The sequence below is a fragment of the Rana temporaria genome, chromosome 1, assembly GCF_905171775.1.
Source record: "Rana temporaria chromosome 1, aRanTem1.1, whole genome shotgun sequence".
Taxonomy (NCBI): Eukaryota; Metazoa; Chordata; class Amphibia; order Anura; family Ranidae; genus Rana; species Rana temporaria.
In genome coordinates, this window is record NC_053489.1 from 154,077,795 (window position 1) to 154,090,768 (window position 12,974).

Consider the following 12,974-nt stretch of genomic DNA (forward strand, 5'->3'; position numbering starts at 1 on the left):
AAAATAAAGTCCAAAGTGCAAAGTGCATCTGTGCTCCATTCAACAATTCAGATGATCAGTGGTTAATTCAGTGAAGACTTGTTACATTGTGCTCATTCAGTGAAGACTTGTTACATTGTGCTCATATGTCTGTGAATCAAACCAGCCCGATTTTCCTCAGTGTGGGGATTATTTTTACCAGCCTCTTACCTTCCTGAGGCTTTTACCAAGCCTGTAACAGGAGCTGCTCTGCAGTCACATAGATAAAATCCAGGATCCAAAGACGGCTCACACTCCTCCCCATTCAGGCTCTCAAAAAGAAACACAGGAATGCCTCCATAGCATAAAACCACAGGATATCAGTTTAATAAAGAAAAACGAATACACTCACAAACATTGCTGTGTGAAACAGCGTGTGTACAATCGAGTGTCACCGCTCTGCGGCCGCAAAGCAGGTCACTTCACCAGCAAGCCCTCTGTGTCCTCCTCACGCGTATCGCGACAGCCCTACGTCGCTTAATCATAGGATAGAGGGCAGCTGGTGTGGACATGATTTTTATAGCGCCGGCATCACAAGTAAAGAGCTATGCAATTAGATAGCAATCATAAAATAAAAGTACATCTACATCATTGCGATCAATCTAGACATATAGGGGCTGATTTACCAAGCCTTTACTCCATGACTCATGGAGTAAAAGCAGGAGTAGCAGACGTTTTGCCATTTACTAAAGAAATACGCTGCTAGTGCAGTGTATTTCCCTAGTTACTAATGTGCTCTGTGCACCCAGGAGAGGGTGCATTGTGCACCAGTACAGACCTGGCGCACGGCACATTGAAATGTAAATTGCGGGGGTTTGGGCGGGAGTTTATTAGGGGGGGAGGTGGGGGGATGCAGGGGAAGTGAAGTGACATGTGTTTGGCGGGCCGAATTGAAAGGGAAAGTGTTTTTTGAAAACAGATCCCGTACGCTTGCACAGTGCGCCTGAACCTCGGGAGGTTCATTTGCATACTGGGCATGCGCAGAGAGAAATTTCGGCGCTTCCCGTGCGCCTTGTCAGTACGCTGTGAAAATCTGTCAGTACGCAAGTCCCGCCCACATATATAAACATCGTTCAAACCACACATGTGAGGTATTGACGCGTGCGTTAGAGCGAGAGCAATACTTTTAGCACTAGACCTTCTTTGTAACTATAAACTGGTAACCTGAAAAAAAAAAAAAGGTCGCCTATGGGGATATTCACGGAATTAATTTTGGCCCCATTGCAGGAGTGTTTCCAATAGTAAAGCGTGACATGTAAGGTATCTATTTACTCGGTGTAACATCATCTTTCACATTATCCCCAAAAATTGGGCTAAATTTAGTGTTTTGTTAATTTTTAACCACTTGAGCCCTGGACCATATTGCTGGTCAATGACCGGGCCAGGCTGGAAAGCTTGAGATCAGGGGGAAAAAAAAAAAAAACTCTCATGCCATTGCAGCTTGGTTCCTACATGTGTGATGAACTGAGTCTGCTCAAACACTTAGAAAAAATCCTTTCTTTTTAAAAGGTGAAAATCACTTGGATGGTCATAGAGCGTGGGTTGGGTTAATTAACCAGGTGTAAGCTCACCCACACTAGAGACTGCAATTTGTTCATGTGATTTCAATTGCTTCATTACTAGCACATGTTATAAAAACCGTGCATCGATCATTCCTCAGCTGCCCTCATAGGGGCAGGCAGAAATGCTGTTGTGGAACACAAATGTGGTTTGTTGCATGGGTTTTTATTTTGCCAATGGTTTTTGTTTATTTTTAAATGTTCACTTTGATGTATTTGTCTCTGCTGCCTTATTTTATGAAAAAATTGTGAAGATGTTGCGACTTTAAATCTGTTTATTTTGAGTTTTGAAATGTATTTTTGTTTGTGTGTGTTTGTTTGTTTTTTTTCTTTCCTTGTTTTGTTGACCAATAAAAATTACTTTAACATTTTGAAGTTTGTTTTTTGTTACTTTTTCATGCAACATATTTTGACAGCTGCAGCTGAAATAGGTTTGGGCCTAACAAATTAGGTGTGATTTTTGTCTAAGCTTCTTTCCTGGTGTGTAATCATGAAATGTTTGCCATGTTTATTCCCCATGACTTTAAAGACAAAGTGGTAAGTATTTTCTTTTTACTGCAGTGGTCCTCAGCCCTCAAGTACCCCCGACAGGACATGTTTTGTGGATTTCTCTTATCAAGAATTGCTGTCCAGACTGTCTTTTAAAGCACATGTGCAAGATGAAGGAAAACCTGCAAACATGGCCTGTGGGGGGGGGGGTTGCTATTGGTGGACAGGCTTGAAGTGCTGATTTACAGCACTGTGCTTAAATCTAGGGCAAGGCAATCCTATTCTAATTGTGGGTGTTTGAGGGAAGCCAAGTGAGTGTTGGAACCCCTGCTTGTGTTTTTTTTTTTGGGTTGAGCTTTGTGTCCCTTTTCTTAAAATTGGCTTCACTTCCTGTCACACAGCTGAACAGGAAGTGAGGTTAAAACCCTACCAGTGTCTTTTCTTGGGGACACAGGTCAATCTAATTAGTGTCCCCATTAAGCAAATTGCACTCCAGCACTGCTGTGTACACCCCAAATCATGGGTCTTCAAACTACGGCCCTCCAGTTGTTCAGGAACTACAATTCCCATCATGCCTAGTCATGTCTGTGAATGTCAGTGCATTACAAGGCATCATGGCATGTGTAGTTCTACAACAGCTGGAGGGCCGTAGTTTGAGGATCCCTGCCCCAAATGATTATTTAGTTTGGGGTTTAGTAAAGGCAAAGCCACTCTGCAGTACAAGCATAGTTGCTGAAAATCAGAGAGGAAGCACTGATGGTTTTAACATCCAATCCTGTAGAAGCAAAGTTGTTTTGTTTTCTTCCTTGCTTTGCACTTGTAGTGCAAAGTGGATTTGCCTTTAGTAAATGGACCCCAAAGTCCAAGATCCCTAATAATTTGGGGTGTACACAGCAAAATGCTAGAGTGCAATTTACATAATGGGAAACTATTTAGATTGATCTCTGTGTCCCCAAGAAAATATATTAGTAAGGTTTTACCCTCACTTCCTGTTTGGCTATGTGACAGGAAGTGAATGAATTTGAATTAGAAAGGGTGAAGACACCTCACAAATGTTCTCACTATCAGGGGTGCAGACATCCCCAAAAAATGAGCAGATAATACTTATTTGCAAATTAATAATTTTTTAGTTAACATTGGGTGGGGTGCTCTAACACACACATTCATACATATTAGCCACGCTGTATCCTGGCCTATTGGCATGGTTATATTTTCTTAGGCCTCGCAATAAAACTCTATGAAATTTGTGCTTAAACTAGAACCAGGGGCGGACTGACAACTCATGGGGCCCCCGGGCAATAGAAGAGTATGGGGCCCCTCTGGCTTACAGATGGCCACCACGCCAGGAGGTAGTGCAGAGGCAGGGCAGCTAAAATCTTGGGATATTCACATTAAAAGCATGTCATTTTCGGACATATCAGGGACAGATCTAAAAAAAAACACAGATTTTTACATACTGTCCCTGGTTTTACTGAGCCTGGCAACCCGGATGGGGCCCCCTAGTGGCATGGGGCCCTCGGGCAGTGCCCGAGTGACTCAATGGTCAGTCCGCCCCTGACTAGAACTATAATCAACACGTTTTATTTTCTTTAATTTTGGATAGAGTGAGGGAGGGTTATAGGCCCTGTCAGTTTATTTTGTATTATCTGTGTCCAATTGGGGAGATTTGCCTTCACTTCCTGCCCCATAGCCAAATAGGAAGTGAGAAAAAAACTATGCAAATTAACCACTTCCCGCCCAGCCTATGGCCGATTTACGTCCGGGAAGTGGTTACACAATCCTGACAGGACGTCCTGCAGGATTTCATGCCGTGCGGGCCTGTGGGGGCACGCAGCGCGGCGATTGGTGATGCGGGGTGTCAGTCTGACACCCTGCATCTCCGATCTCGGTAAAGAGTCTCTCACGGAGACGGAGACTCTTTACCACATGATCAGCCGTGTCCAATCACGGCTGATCACGATGTAAACAGGAAGAGCCATCGATGGCTCTTCCTCACTCGCGTCTGACAGACGCGAGTATAGGAGAGCCGATCGGCGGCTCTCCTGACAGGGGGCGTTCGCGCTGATTGTTTATCAGCGCAGCCCCCCCTCGGATCACCACACTGGACCACCAGGGATGCCCACCCTGGACCACCAGGGTGGGCAAAAAAAAAAAAAGCATAAAAAAAAAGAAAAAAGATGCCAATCAGTGCCCACAAATGGGCACTGACTGGCAACCTGGGAAAATCAGTGCCACCCCACAGTGTCCATCAGTGCCACCCCACAGTGCCCATCCATGCACAGTGCCCACCTATCAGTGCCCATCTGTGCCACCCATAAGTATCCATCAGTGCCACCCATAAGTGCCGCCCATGAGTGCCCATCTGTGCCGCCCATGAGTGCCCATCAGTGCCGCCTATGAGTGCCCATCAGTGCCGAATACCAGCGCCGCCAATCAATGCCACCTCATCTGTGCCCGTCAGTACTACCTCATCGATGTCCATCAGTGCCATCTCATCGGTGCCCATCAGTGCCGCCATATCAGTGCCCGTAATTGAAAGAGAAAAACTTATTTACAAAAAAATTAACAGAAAAAAATAAAAACGTTTTTTTTTTTCAAAATTTGCAGTCTTTTTTTAGTTGTTGCGGAAAAAAAAAATCGCAGAGGTGATCAAATACCAACAAAAGAAAGCTCTATTTGTGGGGGGGAAAAGGACGCCAATTTTGTTTGGGTACAGTGTTGTATGACCGCGCAATTGCCATTCAAAGTGCGACAGTGCTGAAAGCTGAAAATTGGCATGGGCGGGAAGGTGCGTAAGTGCCTGGTTTGGAAGTGGTTAAGGGAATCCAGTGCCCCCCTCCCCCCCAGAACTAGTGTGTGGGTCCCCTGAAAATTCCTGGGCGGGTCATACAAAAACAAAGTGTGACCTTGACAGGAAGGGGTGGGTCATTTTTCTATTAGGAGGTGCAGATATGTAGTCAGGCCTAGGGCAGAACAAAACCTAAATATACTACTGCATATTAGGGCTTATTTAGACCGGATCCGATTTACAGCGTGTTTTTATATTGTGGGAGGAAACCCACACAGGCACAGGGAGAACATGCAAACTCCATGCAGATGGTGTCACAGGCTGGATTCGAACCAGCAACCCTTTTGCTGCTAGGTCAAAGTGCTATACACTACACCACTGTGCTGAACGAACATGATTGCAGCTGAAAGCATGAGATCTTTTTTTTTTTTTTAATACCATGCTTTCAGCCTTATTGACCCCACCTCTCTCCATAAAGAGGACCTGTCACACACTAGTCCTATTACAAGGGATGTTTACATTCCTTGTAATAGGAAGAAAAGTGATCCAAAATCAAAAAAAGTGACAAAAAAGTGCAAGAAGAAAAATATGAGGTAAAAAAAACAAACAAAAAAAAAAAATAACGCCCCTGTCCCTAGAAGCTCGCACTCAGAAGCGAATATGCATGTAAGTCCCGCCCACATATGTAAACACCATTCAAACCACACATGTGAGGTATTGACGCGTGCATTAGAGCGAGAGCAATAATTCTAGCCCTAGAACTCCTCTGTAACTCTGAACTGGTCACCTGTAAAAAAAAAACAAGCATCGCCTATGGATATTTTTATGTCCCGAAGTTTGGCGCCATTCCATGGGTGTGTGCAATATTAAAGCATGACAAGTTAGGTATCTATTTACTCGGTGTAACATCATCTTTAACATTATCCATAAAAATTGGGCTAACTTTACTGTTTTTTTTTTAATTCATGAACCGTGTTTTTTTTTGGGCCCAAAAAAAAGGCGTTAGAAAAATTATTGCGCAAATACCGTTGGAAATCAAATAAAAAATGACCGCTACTTTATTCCCTAGGGTGTCTGCTAAAAAATGATATATAATGTTTGGGGGTCCTGAGTAATTTCCCAGGAACAAAATTTTATTTTTTACATGAAGGAGAGAAGTGCCAGAATAGGAGCGGTATGGAAGTGGTTAAAGTGAAATAATAAAAGTGAAATATTCCTTTAAATTTCATACAGGGGGGGGGGGTACACGCATGTTTCCCGTGCTTAGAACTGTCCCTGTACAAGATGTCATTTCTGAAGTGAAACAAAAAAAAGGAAGTTTAAAGTACTCATGGCTATAAAGAATACAGGCGTTGCTCATTAAAAATAATAAAAAAAAATGGGGGTCCCTCCAAATTAAATTACCAGGCCCTTCAGGTCTGGAATGGATATTAAGGGGAACCCCGCCGTAAAAACCCCCCAAAAAAATGGCGTGGGGTCCCCCCAAATATCCATACCAGGCCCTTCAGGTCTGGTGTGGATTTTAAGGGGAACTCCACCCCAAATTGAAAAAAAATGGCGTGGAGTCCCCCTAAAAATCCACACCAGACCCTTATCCGAGCACGCTGACCTGGCCGGCCGCAGAAAAGAGGGGGGGACAGAGTGCGACCCCCCCCCCTCTCCTGAACCGCACCAGGCCACATGCCCTCAACATGGGGAGGATGTCCCCATGTTGATGGGGACAAGGGCCTCATCCCCACAACCCTTGCCCGGTGGTTGTGGGGGTCTGCGGGTGGGGGGCTTATCAGAATCTGGAAGACCCCTTTAACAAAGGGGACCCCCAGATCCTGGCCCCCCCCTATGTGAAATGGTAATGGGGTACATTGTACCTCTACCATTTCACCCCCAAAAAAATGTCAAAAGTGTTAAAAATGACAGTAGCCGGTTTTTGACAAATCTTTTAATAAAATCTTCTTTTCTTCTTTCCTTCGGGTTTCTTCCGCTGCTTCTTTCTTGGGTCTTCTCGTCCACATCTTGCCCGACGTGTTCTTCTATCTTCTCCGTCCGTCCTTCAGCCTTCTGGTCCCGCATCTTGCCCGTTGTCTTCTCCTGTCTTCTTCTCCGTCCGTCCGCCAACCTTCTCGTCCACATCTTTTTCTTCCCCGGGCGCTGCGCTAGATTTTGATTTGGCCGCCGTGTTCCCGCTCCTGGGACCCCGCCCCCCTCTGACGCCACAGGTAAACTCATATGAAAGTCCGCGTGTGGCATATGTGCGTCAGAGGGGGGCGGGGTCACATGAGTGTGACACGGCGGGAACTTCAATTGGAAGCGGCGGCATCTTCCTCTCCGGGCGGCGAGCTTGAAATTGAATTCCCCCATCTTTTTCTTCCCCGGACCCAGCGTTTGAATTTGATTTGGCCGCCGTGTGACGCTCTGTGACCCCGCCCCCCTCTGACGCACATGACCTTCTAAGGAGTTTACCTGTGGCGTCAGAGGGGGGCGGGTCCCAGGAGCGCAACACGGCGGCCAAATCAAATTCAAACGCTGGGTCCGGGGAAGAAAAAGATGTGGACGAGAAGGCTGGCGGACGGACGGAGAAGAAGACAGGAGAAGACAACGGGCAAGATGCGGGACCAGAAGGCTGAAGGACGGACGGAGAAGATAGAAGAACACGTCGGGCAAGATGTGGACGAGAAGACCCAAGAAAGAAGCAGCGGAAGAAACCCGAAGGAAAGAAGAAAAGAAGATTTTATTAAAAGATTTGTCAAAAAACGGCTACTGTCATTTTTAACACTTTTGACATTTGTTTTGGGGTGAAATGGTAGAGGTACAATGTACCCCATTAACATTTCACATAGGGGGGTGGCCAGGATCTGGGGGGCCCCTTTGTTAAAGGGGTCTTCCAGATTCTGATAAGCCCCCCGCCCGCAATCCCCCACAACCACCGTGCAAGGGTTGTGGGGATGAGGCCCTTGTCCCCATCAACATGGGGACATCCTCCCCATGTTGAGGGCATGTGGCCTGGTGTGGTTCAGGAGAGGGGGGGGCCGCACTCTGTCCCCCCCTCTTTTCTGCGGCCGGCCAGGTCAACGTGCTCGGATAAGGGTCTGGTGTGGATTTTTAGGGGGACTCCACGCCATTTTTTTTTTAAATTTGGGGTGGAGTTCCCCTTAAAATCCACAACAGACCTGAAGGGCCTGGAATGGATATTTGCCGGGAACCGCACATCTTTTTTTTGGGGGTTTTTACGGCGGGGTTCCCCTTAATATCCATTCCAGACCTGAAGGACCTGGTAATTTAATTTGGGGGAACCCCTACACATTTTGTTGTTTGTTTTATGAATGAATCCCTTTAGAATTGTCAGAGCCTACAATTCATTATAGCCGCGTGTGAATTTTTAAATGACTTTGTTCCTTCTGAATGTCATTTTGTGCAGGGGCAGTTCTAAGTGCGGGAAAAATGCGCTATTTCACATGCTGACATTACACCCCCCCTAGGTACGAAATTTAAAGGAATATTTCACTTTTATTGTTTCACTTTAAGAATTATTAATTTCACTGCTCCCGAAAAAACGGCCGTTTTAAAAAATAAAAAAAACATTGATACATGTCCCCTGGGGCAGGACTGAGGTCCCCAAACACTTTTTAGGACAAAACTTGCAGATTAGCCTTTAAAATGAACACTTTTGATTTCTCCCATAGACTTCTATAGGGAGTTTGGCGCGGCTTTACATATTACTTTCAATGCGCCGGCTGCTACGCTGGTTCATGCGCCTAATTAAGGCTTCACCCGGCGCACTAATTAAGGCATGAACCAGCGCAGCGCACAGAGCATAGTAAATCAGCCCCAGTGTGTTTCTACAGTGATGTTAGATAAAATATGAATATATATAAAAAACACATAATTCAGACAAAGCGATCCTCTGAGCTAGGTGCTCCCTCTAGTGGTAGGAGGAAGGAATAATATAAGTGAAATATAGGTGGACTGTTAAATGTCGCCACCTGCTGGAAATGTAAGGTGCATATTTCAAATGCCCAGCCATCCACCTCATTGTCGTGCTGAACATTTAGATTAATCCAATTATATTCAGAGAGACAGAACATAGGGCCTGATTCCCAAAAAAGCTGCCTAACTTAACTTTCAGCAGTTAAGTTACACTGACCTAAAATCTCTACCTAAGTGCCCGATCTTCAAAGCACTTACCTAGAAATTTCAGGCCGTGTAACTTAAGTGCCGCCGTCGCAAGGCGGTCCTCCTCTCCGGGGGGCGTTTAAAATTTAAATGAGGCGCGCTCCCGCGCCGGCCGTACTGCGCATGCGTGTGACGTAATTTTCCCGGCGTGCAGCGTGCGAACGTAATTGACGCCGGGCGGCTTTGTGGATTGCGACGGGACACTAAAGTTGCGACGGGTGAAAAAAAATATACGCGCCGGGAAAACAAATAATTATAAAAAAAAATGACAGCGTCGCTCAGCATGCATTCCTGAGAGGGAGAACTCCATGCCAATTTTCAAAGAAAAAACCGGCATGGGTTCCCCCCCCCCCAGGAGCATACCAGGCCCTTAGGTCTGGTATGGGTTGTAAGGAGACCCCCCCACGCCGAAAAATCGACGTAGGGGGTCCCCCTACAATCCATACCAGACCCGTATCCAAAGCACGCTACCCGGCCGGCCAGGAAGGGAGTGGGGACGAGCGAGCGCCCCCCCCCCCTCCTGAGCTGTGCCAGGCCGCATGCCCTCAACATGGGGGGGTTGGGTGCTCTGGGGCAGGGGGGCGCACTGCGGGCCCCCCCACCCCAGAGCACCCTGTCCCCATGTTGATGAGGACAGGACCTCTTCCTGACAACCCTTGCCGTTGGTTGTCGGGGTCTGCGGGCGGGGGCTTATCGGAATCTGGGAGTCCCCTCAAATAAGGGGGCCCCCAGATACCGGCCCCCCACCCTAAGTGAATGGATATGGGGTACATCGTACCCCTACCCATTCACCTGGAGGCAAAAAGTAAAAGTTAGTAAACACACAACACAAGGGTTTTTAAAATCCACGTGGTGGGTGCACGTGGGTAGGCACCCACCACGTGGGTACCTGCCGGAGCATGATGGGACGGTGATGCCTATATAAATGGGATGCAAGGCGCGCTTCCATCATTGCAGTGTCAAGAGGCGACGAGTCAACATCGGAAGAGGGGAGAAGAAGAACCTGACGTCACAGAAGACCGCGCTGGCTGCCTGTTACTAATTGAGCTAACACACAAAGATAGCAGGCAGCCAGCGCTGAAGAAGAAGGCACCGGACAGCTGCAGAAGAACCGGGGTTCGCCGAGTCAACAGCGGAGAGCGGCGAAGATAGAAGAAGACCCCCGGAGAGCGGAGAAGCCCCCTCCGGAGAGCGGAGAAGCCCCCCCGGAGAGCGGAAGAAGAAACCCCCCCGGAGAGTGGAAGAAGACCCCCGGAGAGCGGAAGAAGAAGCCCCCCCTGGTATTAGAGCTAATAAAGAAGACAGGGGGGGCCTCCGGAGCAGAATAATAAATTATTTTAAAAACCCTTGTGTTGTGTGTTTACTAACTTTTACTTTTTGCCTCCAGGTGAATGAGTAGGGGTACGATGTACCCCATATCCATTCACTTAGGGTGGGGGGCCGGTATCTGGGGGCCCCCTTATTTGAGGGGACTCCCAGATTCCGATAAGCCCCCGCCCGCAGACCCCGACAACCAACGGCAAGGGTTGTCGGGAAGAGGTCCTGTCCTCATCAACATGGGGACAGGGTGCTCTGGGGTGGGGGGGCCTGCAGTGCGCCCCCCTGCCCCAGAGCACCCAACCCCCCCATGTTGAGGGCATGCGGCCTGGCACGGCTCAGGAGGGGGGGGGCGCTCGCTCGTCCCCACTCCCATTCCTGACCGGCCGGGTAGCGTGCTTTGGATACGGGTCTGGTATGGATTGTAGGGGGACCCCCTACGTCGATTTTTCGGCTTAGGGGGGTCTCCTTACAACCCATACCAGACCTAAGGGCCTGGTATGCTCCTGGGGGGGAACCCATGCCGGTTTTGAATTTAAAAATTGCCGTGGAGTTCTCCCTCAGGAATGCATACCAAATGCCGTCGCTTGAATGGGCCTTTACAAGGTGTGACTAACTTTACACATTGTAAAACCAGCCCTAGTTTTGCGCAAGCAAAATCGGAACTTACGCAGAAATCACAATGCTGAAATGCTTTGAGAATCTGCTTAAGTCCTCATTTGCATACTCAAAGCTGCAGTTCCATGAGAAATGCCCCCAGCGGCGGATGCGGTACTGCATCCTAAGATCTGACCGTGTAAGTGTCTTACACATGTCAGATTTTCTGCCTAACTTTGGAAAAAGCCTTTTGAGGATCGTTTCCAAAGTTAGGCACTGACTGAACAGCAGTTAAGTCTGCGTATCTCTTTTGGGAATCAGGCCCATAATAAGAAAAAAGGCAGTGCGGAACCCAGGTAGGCAATCTTCTACTAATTTATGAAATAATTCATAAGTGTAAAAACCCTGATCAAGACTAAAATATATGTGGTGGGGAGATATAAAGCCACAATAAAATAAAATTAAAATGAATAATCCAATGTAAAAAAACCCCTTATGTGGCAATATTAACCATAAAGTGACTCATATGTATAAAACAATGGCCAAGGCTAATAAATATATGGTAAAAAATTCCAGAGCCACAATAAGAAATATAATAAGGAATAAATGTTAAAAATGTCAATATAAAATGACAATAAAAAGGAAAATCCGATACTGTAAGACCAATACATGGTTGCGCTAATCAAATAACCAGGACCAGTAAATAAGTACGGTGATGTAACCCTAAAACCACAGCAGTACCTATTTAAAATTATTGGTAAAAAAATTATAAAATCACTAGTAAAAGAATCAGGCAAATAGGTAGTTAAAAGTTGGATATAAAACAATTCAAATCAAACTCGACATTGTGCCCCTGTGGCGTGAGGGTGCATAACTCGTGTATCCAACGAGATTCTGCCTGACTAATTTTCTGCACTTTATTGTCTCCTCTCCAATGCGGTTTGTATTTCTCTATCCCCCACACCATCAATGACGAGGGGTCTCTATTGTGGCACTGGTCATAGTGGCGGGATAGACTATGCTTGGGGAACCCATTGATTATGTTTTGTGTGTGTTCCCGAAGTCTTTTCCGCAATTTCCTTTTTGTTCTGCCCACATATTGAATCTTGCATGGACATTCCAACAAGTACACTACCCCCTCCGTCTCACAGGAGATAAATTCTTTGATTTTATATTGTTTCCCTGTAAAACAGGAATTGAAAGTCTCTTTCTTCTTTTTGCTCTCTTTGGTGCGTTTGCAAGTAAAGCATTTTTTACACGGATAGTACCCTTTCTCATTAAAAAATGAAAAACTTTTTTTCTCTGGTGGATCTAGTACGTTTTTAGCAATAATATCTCTCAGCGTTGGGGCCCTCCTATATGTGAATAGGGGTTTTTCAGGAAGTACCTGTGCCAAATGTCGGTCGGCCTTCACAATGTGCCAATATTTTTTACATTGTGAAGGCCGACCGACATTTGGCACAGGTACTTCCTGAAACCTCCTCCTCCTCAACCTCCTCATGAGGAGAGCTGTGGCCACTCCCCTGCACAGAGGACTCCGGGCTTTCCTGGGGGTCTGCTTCAATCTGATGTCCGGGGGATGGTGCGGACTGGCCAGATGGCCCAGCACCCTCCTGCACATCTGTGGATGACACAAAACATACACAGGTTGGAGGATCCACACACTTGTCACATATTCCCTTCCCCCCCACACATGCTACACACTTACCTGTCCTCACGAGCTCCTAAATGGAGTCAAATCCAGGCAGCCCCTCCACATGCTGCCTGTGAAGGCACTGGGCCACCAGCCGCTCCTCAGCAGTGAGCCTGATATTGCATGGTGGTCCCCCTCCAGTGCCCCTGGCATGAGCCACCATCTTTGCCAGCTTACCTTTCACCAGGAGCCTGAGATCATTTATCTTTTTAAGGATCTCATTGGGGGTCCTGGTCTCACACCCCGATGCATTTACATTGTCTGCAATAATCTGCAGGATCTCCATCCTCCTGGCCGGGGTGATGTCCCGACTCTCAGGGCCATGGAGGTAACGATCATATTG